The following is an 11040-nucleotide window of genomic DNA, read 5'->3' on the forward strand; positions in this document are numbered from 1 at the left end:
CCCAGCCAGATTCAGAGGTATTCTGTTTAATTGTGGGCTTGTGTCTGACTGCAGTTATTGTTGCTCTGATGAACTGATTCTTGGTATATGAGGGTGTCAACCTGTCCATGCTGATCAATCCGGCCAGGTCAGAGCTGCCGCTGCCTCTGCCTGATTTGGGGACTGGAAGAACCCAGCCCCACTGAACTGAGTCCTGCAAGATAGCTCCATTGGGGGTGAGGGCTTGCAGAAGAGAGAGATACAGCTCCGGATAGAAACACAAGTAACACAAGCAGCACTTTGATAGAATTACCAAGACCCTAGCCCTAATAAATGAGCACACCCCAAATTAATGGGCAAATCTGGTAACAGCTATGGCTGCAGGACTGGCCATTGTGCAGCACTACTGCCATGTATGCCCCCTGCCTGGCCACCCAGGAAGCTATCGCATGGAAGATGTTTCCAGTGTGGTGGCCTGCTTTGAACTACCAAAGCATGTCCTCCTGGACCCAACTGGCAGGAGGTCAGCCACCTCCAGCTGGGTCCAAGGTGTGAGCACTGAGCAGGCAAGGTGCTGCCTCTGGCCTCCCTAGCGGAAATTCTGGTGTTCCCTATTTGAAAAATGAAAAATCCCTGATAAAAAAAAAAATCCTAAAGTCATTCTGTAAAATACCCCAAAATCCATGTTCTTCCACAATTGATACAAAAGATCACTATGAGACAGACAGCGATCAGTTTGGGCAATGTTTTATTGATATATTTAGAGTGTTAAAGCAATTCCAAAGCAAATCAGTGTATCACCATAGTAAAAAGAGCCTCTATTCACTCCTGGAGCAGGAGTAGGAGTAGGAACTGAGGGGGCTCTGGGGCCTCCTGGCAAAGCACTCCCGCACAGCACAGGGCAGTAGGGCCTGGCCTGGGGCTGCTGAAGCTGTCACCCAGCCCTGCTGTGCAAAGGGGGGGAGGAGAGGGGGACAAGTAACCCCCAATGGCAACTGGAACTGCCAGTGAGTGCTTGGGTGGGGGGTCCTTACCAGGCAGCCCCATGTAGGCTGCGAGCAGCTGCAGCGCAGGGTGCCAGCCACAGGGCAGGTGAGGGTCCACTTTTTCCCCTGTGCTCAGCACCAATTGTAACCCACCCCCACTGCCAGCCTGGGCCCCATGCCGGCTCTGAGCTCTCCTTTGGGGCTATGCCGCAACAGCAGTAGCTGCGGCCCCCCGCTTGCTGCACCGGGCAGCGTTCGCTGCTGCTGCCCAGCATGTGAGCTCCAGGCGGGCAGCAGCAGCCAATGCTGCCCGATGCAGCAAATGGGGGTGGAGGGAGCACCGCAGATGCTGCTGCCGTGGTGCAGCCCAGACAGGTGAGCCTGGAGCCAGCATGGGGCCCAGGCTGGCAATGGGGTGGGTTACAAGCTTGTGCTGAGCACAGGGGAAAAGCAGCCCCTCACCCACCCCATGGTCAGCGCCCCACACTGCAGCTACTCACAGCCCACGTGGGGCTGCCTGTGCCTCATCAGGACAGCCCCGCGCAGGCTGCAAGTGGCTGCTGCAGGGAGCACGGGCCACAGGGCAGGCAAGGGGCACCTTTTCCTCATGCTCCACACCAGCTCCTTCCCTGCTGGTTAGCAGGGGGTCTGGGCTGTGCACTGCCCCTGCCTGTACTGCAGTACTGGGGGGACACTGAGAGTGAGCAAGGCCCATGCCTGTGTCCCAGGGCCAGCACCAACAGAGCCCAGAGCAGGGCAGCAGGGGCCGGCTGGCAGGGGCTCTGTGGAGCCAGACCAGCTCCCCCCTTTCCCTGCTGGTGCAGCCTAGCCCAGCTCCACAGACCCCTGCCAGCCTGTACCCCGCTCTGGGCCCCACTGGTGCGGGCCCTGGGACATTGGTCCCAAGATGGTGACCAGGGCACCTGTCAAGGGGCAGGGCTACCCATGTGGCCCTCTACAGCTTGCCACAACTTGGTAAGTGGCTCCCCGCCAGAAATAATTGCCCTCCCGTGTCATAAGATTTGATAGCAGAATTCTAAGTGAGGAAGTCTCATTTTACTAAAAAACTTCCCTACTTACCCGTAATCAGAAATTCACAATTAGCTTGCTAGTTAGTGGGATGCAGCCAAGCTAAGGCAGGAAAGATGCATGAGAATTTACTTCGAATGGCATTTAAAACTAATTCTAAACAAAAAATGTTTACTTTTCCTTTCTTTTAGTAGATCTGAATGCAAGTTATTGCCTTCCTATTTTAGAACAGGTTTTTTCCCCCCTGAGATTTCAAAACCAAAAAGATTAATTAGTTTAAATAGCAAATAGGAAGGATAATTCAAGATAAGTGTTCTACAGGCACAAGAAAACTTTTCATTTAAAGAAATTATATATAGCCCATCAGCCATAAAGAACATCATGCCAGCTGTTCAATCAGAACATGTTCTCTCTGCAGCTGGCCAGCTAAATGCAAACAATGCCTAGTAACAGAGGTGTACATGCAGGATGTTACAGATTGGTGAAACTAGTGACTAAAAGGCCTTCTTTCTTTTCCCCTTACGTTCTTTTAGCCATGACAATTCACTGCTGCGCACACAACACTTTCTAAGACATGCCCAGGAAAAAAAAAAATCTCAGCATACAATTCCTAAAGCATGCATTTGCTACACAAATATCTGCAAACCAGGAGTCCCATAACACAACTAAATGGGAACTTGTGTCAACAGTTGGCTATTACAGGTCTTTAGAAAAAGCAACCTCATTCAGTTCTGTACAACTGCTAGCTATACAGCATAGAAGTGCATTTTTAGAAAATGAAAATCCCTAATTTTCACAGTTCAAGATTCTGGACACATAGGAAATTACATTTTTCAATACAGAATGCACACACAGCTCTTATGTTCTATTTTCCAACTATAAAAAGTGTTAAAACCACTTCTCTGACTACAGTATTTTTTTTCCTGCCCAGCTTTACCAAGCTCCCAGTAATACAAAGCAAAAGCTGTTAGCTCACAACCTCAAGAAACACCAACTGTCTCACAGTTGGATAATTTTAGTCAAAGAGCTAACACAAGCAGTCCACATAATACAGCAAAGCATGCTAAAATTAATGACCTTTTCAGGTGGAATGGACAATACTTTTATCATGAGACTGACATTTGGCTGAGTTGCAGTATTTTCCTTATAAAACTCCAGTGAGAGGGACAGGCTGGGACTGTTTCCACAGTGGCTTACTGTAACAAAACATTCCTCTGTGAAGGACTACATTTAATCTTCAGTATCAGTCATGTGGAAGGCCCCAATCCTGTTTTGACTTCTGGTCCCCCACTTTTACCTTGCTAGTAAGGCTGGAAAACTTCCTCCCTTAGATACCTTCCCAGAAAGTCCTGGAAAGGAAGGTGGGGAAGAGAGAGACAATTGAAAGCCAATGTTTCCTGTCTTCTCCAATTGTGAAAAGTTCAGTTCAGGTTGTGCGAGTTCCCCTTCCCCCACTTAAGGAACTTACCTGACTGCTGAGGAACATCTTGCTAGAATGGTAAGGGGCATGTTTGTGCCTTCACCCAGCACCACCTTTGAATGCCCAGTTGGCATACACATCAACCTGATGAGTGGATTCACAACCTTAGTTCAGAGAAACAATAGGGAAATTGTGTGGCCACATAAGAGAAGACTGAGTGGGGATTTAATAGCAGCCCTCAACTACCTCAAGGGTGGGTTCAAAAGAGGATGGGGGTACACTGTTTTGGTGACAGATGACAGAACAAGGAACAATGGTCTCAAGTTGCAGCAAGGGTAGTTTAAGTTAGATCAGTGGTCTCCAACCTTATGTCAGAGATCACCTTTGGAATTTGAAAGGAACCCAAAATGCAGATCAAAGCCTGAGCCTTAGTCCCACTCCCTCCCTCACCACTGGGACATGAATCTGCCCACCACACCCTCCCAATGGTGGTGAGATAGGGAGTGGGGCAGGGGCAAGCCCTGCACAGCCAGCCCTGCACTTGTGCCACAAGTGGCTCATCTGAGGGGTGTGGGCAGGGGGGTACGTGCTCCTGGAACTGCACATTGGGCAGAGCAGGGCAGGCTGGGGCAGTCCCATGCTGTTCCGGGGGGGGGGTTTGGTCGTGTTATGCTCAGGCTAGGCAACAGTAGCACTGGGAGTGGAGGTTGGGAGGGGCAATGGTGAATTTTGAGCTGCAGCTCCCCCCCAACCAACAGCCCCTGTCCCAGCACCACCACCACTGCCTAGCCCAGGGGCAGGCAATTATTTCGGGTGGAGAACCACTTATTGAGTTTTGGCAGGCCATCACGGGCTGTATGACAGGCAGCCAGGGGCAGCTAAATATTAAGTTTTAAAATTTTTTAGGGGCACCGTGGGCCGGATAGAATAGCCTGGCAGGCTGCATCTAGCCTGTGGGGTGCATCCCTGGCCTAGCCTGAGCGCAGCGTGACCAAACACCCCCGCTGGGAAGAGTGCAGTGCTGTCCCGACCCAGCCTGCCGTATGTACAGATCCGGGGGCAAGCACCCCCCGCTCTATGCTCCCCTGACAAGCTGCTCATGGCTGCATGCCGTGACCTGCCCCAGCTATGCAGGGCTTGCCTCTGCCCCACTCCCTAGCTTACAACTGCTGCAGCCACCCACACTGCCCTGCGTTTGGGAAGGGAGGCACATTACCGCCCCCCACCCCCCGATCTGTGCACAGCTGATGCACATAGTGTTGGGCCACTCCCAGGCCAGCTACAGTGGGGTTCAGGGAGCAAAGCCCAGCCCACAGTGGCAGCCACCTCTGCCACACACAGGTGGGGGAGGGCACGTCCTCCAGGGCCTCCACTGGGATGCACACAGCAGCAGGAGTCCCCGCCCCCCACCATGCCCCTGGACAAGCCACCCAGGCTTGATCCTCCCATCACCCAGCCAGCCAGAGCCCCACTCACCTTACAAGTCTCTGCCAAACTCTGTCCTCACCACAGGAGACTCAATCTGGTCCGCACCACTTTTCTTCCCCCACTGACTGACCTCCTGAGCTGGGGGGGGCACACGCATACATCTATAAAACCGGCTTACAAACCAACACAACATAGAGCAGCCTCAGAGAATAGAAAGCTGGTGTCTTCATTACACATGACCAAGAAAAGTCTTTAAAAGGAATACATGCCTTTTTGTCTGCTCAAAAGGTAATGTGGAAAAAATGTATTTTTGCTATTTCTTTAGAAGAAAATCTATCATTTAATCACAGCATATTGGGATTCATCTTTGCAAAGGTTCTGGATCTTCATTGTCATGCTGTAGATCAGGGGTTGGTAACCCCCCGGCACGCGTGCCGAGTGTGAGGCCATTTTCCTTGGCAGGCATTGGGGCCAGGGAGGCAGGAGCTGTTTGCAGTACCCAGCTGCATCCAACCCTGGCTCCGGGTAGCTACTGTCAGCAGGGAACCCGCGCTGCTTCCAGCAGGTGGCTGGGAGGCTGCAAGACCTGCTGGGAGCAGCCCAGGAACCCTGGCTGCCTATCCCAGAGCCAGGGCTGGCTGCAGCCTGGAGGCTACATACAGCTGCTGCCTCCCTGCCCCTGCCCCAGCCCCAACAGATACCGTGCCAGCACCTGCTGCCTTCCCAGAGCCCAAGGCCAGGAGACAACTGGGGTGGGAGGACAGCAGCTGTTTGTAGCCTCCCAGCTGCAGCCGGCCCAGGCTCTAGGTAGCTGCTGATAGCCATGGAGCCTGGGCTGCTCCCAGCAGGCAGCTGGGAGGATGGAAGCACTCCATGGCTATCAGCAGCTGCCCAGAACCTGGGCTGGCTGCAAACAACTGCCACCTCCCAGCCCTGGGCTCTGGGAAGGTAGCTGCTGTGCCAGGTTCCAATGCTGCTCTGCAGAAGCAACGATAAGAACACAACAGTGGGGAGCATCACCAGTATCTCCCGCCTCCCTGGAGCCTGGGGCTAGGTCTGGGGCTGTGAGGCAGCTGGGCCAGGGCTGGGAAGCAGTAGCTGTTTGCAGCTGGCCCAGGTTCTGGGTAGCTCTTGATAGCCACGGAGCCTGGGCTGGGGGACAGGAGCACAAGCAGGGCTTGGGGGCAGGGGCTTTGGGTAGAAGGCAAGGGGCACAAGGAGGGCATCCTGCCATGTACCCCCTGCCCTCGTTTTGTTTTTCTGGCATGCCAGCACCCCAACGCCTTCCAAAGTAGGCACTGTGCTTTTTTTTGGTACTCCAGCCAAAAAACATTGCCTACCCATACTGTAGATCACAGGCTCATAGGAACATAAGAGAGTCTGATCTAACAATTTGTGATACAGTGAAAGGTGAAGTTTTATTTTATACAGTTCTGCCCAATTGTGGAATTTCTTGAAGTATTTCCACTTTAGTCCATATTATACTGAACTCACTGAGCTATACTGGCTCACTTTTCCAATACTACCTATTGTTTCATACTGTACTAAGTCTTTAATAAAGAGCATTTTTGCCATCCTAAAACCTGATTAAATACGTGTGATCACATTATCAAGTGAACTCTTCTACTATTAACTCAAAATAAAAACAAACAGATTTTTTGAAGGTCAGAACAAAACCTTACAACGCAGTTTTATAAAGTGAATTCGTTACCTTAAAAATCCACGTTCATTATTATATGCTTTATTCAAACTTGCATTCCATGTGTTAATCATTTGCATTAGAATTAGGAACCACCTAAGCATACATCTGCAGATTCTATCCTAAATTTATGACAGAAATTTCTGGTATCAAATCTACTGAGAAATTAGAAAACTAAGTGTCAAGTTAGCACATAGCTTCAATACATACAAGCAGACTGTTAAAATATAAGGACTGATATTTCTTCAACAATTATTACTTTTTAAGTTCATTTAGGATATTAGTCTCTCAAAATGAGCCTTAGGGAATGACTACATTTCTTATACAATATAAAATACTGCAATCCCCAATTATAATGTTTCCTAAATTTATCCAAATGTTTACAAGAGAAAAAGTAAGTGCTCGCTGTTCATTTTTCTGCCCTTTTTTCCCTACTGTTATTCTGGGAGAAAAATGTTCTTTTGTTTCCTCATGCAGATGTAGGCAACACTAGGAATGCCAGAAGTTACTCTGAAAAGCTACAGTGATAGCTTGATCTGGTATCCTGTCTGTAGCTATGACTAACATCTAATCCTTCACAGGAAGGCAAAAAAATCTCTTATCCCAAATAAAATTCACCTTGTCAAAATGAACAAGCACTGGTTATTAAGAAAATATACTTCCCTGATATTCACCTTATATGCTGAAACATGAGATTTGATTACCCTCACCCTTATTTTAGCTCATCTAAGGTCATTGTTGATAGGGATGTACCTACTCAGTCCATAGTACATCTTGAAAACTTAAGCTTCTTTTTTAAATTACATACCAAACTCCCTAATTCTATGTGTTACAGTAATGCAATTACTACTGGTGATGACAACTCTGTTCCAATTCTGGCTGTACATTAAAAAGATCTTCCCTCATTCCCTACTTAAATACACTCTTGCACACAAAATTGCTCATGTCAACTGCAATTACTCTAATATAGACAAAGCCTCTTCTGAGGGGCTGAAACCAAACAATACACATCAGCTCGCTCCCTGTGCGGTTGAATATAGTCAGAAACAAGTCTCTGTATTGTCATTTACATGCTTATTCTGTATATAGTTGGAATAATTTCAGAAGTTTGTCAAACAGTGTCACACTTGATCTCCCTACATTTGAGAGAATAAAGCATGTCCATTATCAAGACAAATATGGTCCAAAAAACAAAAAAAAACCCCAACAACTTAGGGACAGTTAAAAATAAAAACAAAACAATCCTAAACCAAACCCAAATCTTCCCTGCTGGATAAATTCCATTAATCAGACAGATCAAATTTCACACACACAAGAAGTTATATACTCTATTATCTCAAATACCATGCAATCACTAGCTCTAGAAAGCACAAGATCAGGTCTTCAGACATTAGCTAAGGGCTCACAATGGATACTGGGGTCTAAACTGCACACTCGTATTGCATTTTAAGCACATCAGTCAAACGCAAACATCCATTGAAAATTAACAGGAGCTTTTTTCCACTAATTTCAGTTCCATCTGGATCAGGACACAAAAGAAAAAATACCACACCTCTGCCCTAAATATTTGTTTCCCATATCAACTAATGTTTTCCTGAAACAGAAATGCTATTCAAAGTTTGTTTTTAGAGATTTTGCTTTAAACTACCAAGTAAAAAAGACTTCAAGTGAACCCTCAACACAACAAGGCGCAATACAAGAGGGAAGGCTGCAGAATGAAAGAAAGTCATTTTTTCTTAATTCAAGATAACTTCAGGAAATCGGGACCACAAGTAGCACAAAATAAAACTAAATCATTTTAATTGCACAGGGTGCAATAAAAGTTTCTCAAACACAAGTATCCAGGCCAGAGTTCATTGTTGCTTAGAGAAAAATCACTAAAATACTTAACAATTTTTGTGACTGATTAAAACAAAACCTGACACTGTTTAACTACTTGCAATTCCATGGACTGAAGAGAGAAAACCAGTTATAAGTTTTCTGTCTGTTCAGAGACCTGCTTCATCAGCTAGGCACAACTCCTTGCTGGGGTGATTTGACCCCAGCAATCTTTCCTGCCCGGAGCAGGGGGCTGGACCTAATGATCTCATGAGGTCCCTTCCAGCCCCAAACTTTGGTGAATTTGTGTAAAGCATTAAGTCACTGGCATCAGGCCCATTTCTCCACGGGTTCTACCCCCATCAATGCAGTTTACAGCCAACACTGCAATGAGACACCAGGAGAAAGCCACATACAGCAGATCACGCATCATGGATCCATTCAAAATTACACCCTCTATTAATGAGCAAGAAGCCAATTAACAAAAGCACCTGATCTCAATACTACCCCAACCATGGGAACAAACACATCAAGAAAAGGGTCTTGAACTTTAACTAAGGGCAGGCTTGGGCTAAGCCAGCCAAAGAGGGCTTCCTGCTCAGGTGGGCACTGCAGCACTGGGAGCTTGGACAGGACTCTCCAGCAGGCACCTGCATTGCCATTCGAGCCATTTCCAGCCTATCCAGAGAAGCCCAGCGACCCGCCCGTTTCCATATGCGTTTCAGCCTCTCCTTCCTGGGAGAAGATGCCAGCAGCAGAAGGGGAGCCGACCGACAGAGAGATCTGTTCCCCCGAAAAGAAAAGAAGTTCTCTCCGTTACCTACCGGGCTCTTTTTGGGAAGGAAGCGCCTGGTCCACGGATCCCGCGGCGCCCGCTCGTGGAGGGACTTGCCCGCCCGCAGCCCACGTCGGAGGAGGGGGAAGGGCAGGCGGGCGACAGGTGCTTCGAGCCGCCACGGGCGGCAGCACCGCACCCCTTCCCCGGCAGCTGAAGGGAGTAGGGGGATACACTCACCTCACCCCCGCCGCCAGTAGCTGTCGCCTACCCCCACCCCGCCCGCCGCCCGACCACAGGGAGGGAGGGAGGGAGAGGCGCCGCGCGGCTGGCGGACTGTTTACGCCCGGCTCTCGCGAGAGCGTGGCGCGAGCTGCTGATTGGCTGCGGGCGGCACGGGGGGCGGAGCTGCTCATGACGCACACCAGCCGGTGACCCTGGCTCCGCCCTCTCACGCCAGACTGGTCTCCTTTTTAGTGCCCCCGCGCGGTGCAGACGTTGGGCTTTTTGGTCGTCGTTGACCCAGTCTGGGCCTGTACCTCTGCCGAGTGCTGGGTCGCCCGCTGCAGCCTGGGACTGCCTGGGCTGAGTTGCGCTTGACAAGAAGGGTTTGAATGTGGGTGACTGATGGTAACAGCAGCCCCAAGGGCCCGGGCAGAAGAGCGCTATTCTCGCTCTCCTGGCTCCCGGACAGCAACTTCGGATCCTGTCAGGGCTGTCAGTCTCGGCACTGTTAGGTGTGCAAGCCTGGGCACGTCTACACATGCACATTTACTGCACAGTAACCTAAATTACCACGCAGTACAAGTGGGTGTCTACACATGCATGCCCATATTGCACAGTAACTATGGCAATGTACACCAACTAGTTTGAGCGTAAATTTTACACCTCCATAATGCAGGTGTCAAATTTATGCCTAGTTAGGTACTGCACAGTAATGCATGTGTAGATGCCTTACTGCACAGTTGCACTGTGTGTGTGGTCTTATTTGGGACTAACTTCAGCCTAAAATCAGACCCCACACAGCATTAATGTGCAGTATATTTAATGTGATGTAAATGCACGTGACCCCCAAGCTGTAGGACCCACCCAGAGGCTTCAAATAGGACTCTGTAGCCTCAAGAAAAACCTCCTGCCCATTTGTGGGCTTTCTGAGGTCTTTGCAGCAGAAGAACTGCTCTTTTTTTATTATTGTCCATAGTTAAAAAACAGTGAAAACCAAGAGCCGGCATTTTCCCAAAGGTGCTTCAAGTCTTTCTGGGGGTGCCTTTAGGCTAACAAGGTTGAGGGCCATTGGAACAACACTATAGTGCCAGAGATCTGACTAGACAAGGTTCTTTGGGTAGAAGTGATATCTTTTATTAAACCAACTAAATAGTTGGAAAAATAATTTTTTGCAAGCTTTCAGGTACAAATCCCCGTCTTCAAGCATAGGGAAAGTCTGTTGGTGTTTGGGGGGGGGGGTCTCCTGGGTAGAACAGAAGCCAATATGCAAAATGCAGGTCTGTGAAAATGCAAATAGAATAGTTCAGCCTTAGCAAAAGTCTATATAACATTCCCCTGGGGCAGATCTGTGACAGCAGTGCTTTACCAACCTGGGGGAAAGATTTTTAGGTCTTCGCAGCTAATACAGAGAAAGAGGAGGGAGGGGAGACAGAACAGCCTGGGTCATACGTGCTGAGTCTATCTACTGTGACTAGCTGTCCTTGGTAGTTAGGCAAGTTCCTCCTTGTGCCTCAGCTGCTAAGCTCCTCTAATACCATTACACTGGGGGCACTAGGAGGGCCAGCCTAAAAACTGATGGAGACTGGCTGTGACAATTAAGACAAAATTAATGCTCCCAGCATGATGTTACAATTCCTGACTCACCCCTGTTGCTGTTCTTGCAGCACAGCAAATGAAAAAC

The 11040-nt window shown here is 48.9% G+C and overlaps 1 protein-coding gene across 1 annotated transcript in view; it reads right to left on the bottom strand.

Annotated features, from left to right (window-relative positions):
- STK38L (serine/threonine kinase 38 like) overlaps window positions 1–9271 on the bottom strand; it is a 70409-nt gene extending 61138 nt beyond the window's left edge. The window contains exon 1 of the mRNA XM_019544377.1: window positions 9180–9271. The gene's annotated coding sequence lies outside the window, so the exon portion shown is untranslated. The remainder of the gene's footprint in view (window positions 1–9179) is intronic.
- Window positions 9272–11040: the final 1769 nt, after the last annotated feature.

The sequence above is a fragment of the Crocodylus porosus genome, unplaced genomic scaffold (genome assembly GCF_001723895.1).
Source record: "Crocodylus porosus isolate Cpor-Errol unplaced genomic scaffold, CroPor_comp1, whole genome shotgun sequence".
NCBI classification, from domain to species: domain Eukaryota; kingdom Metazoa; phylum Chordata; order Crocodylia; family Crocodylidae; genus Crocodylus; species Crocodylus porosus.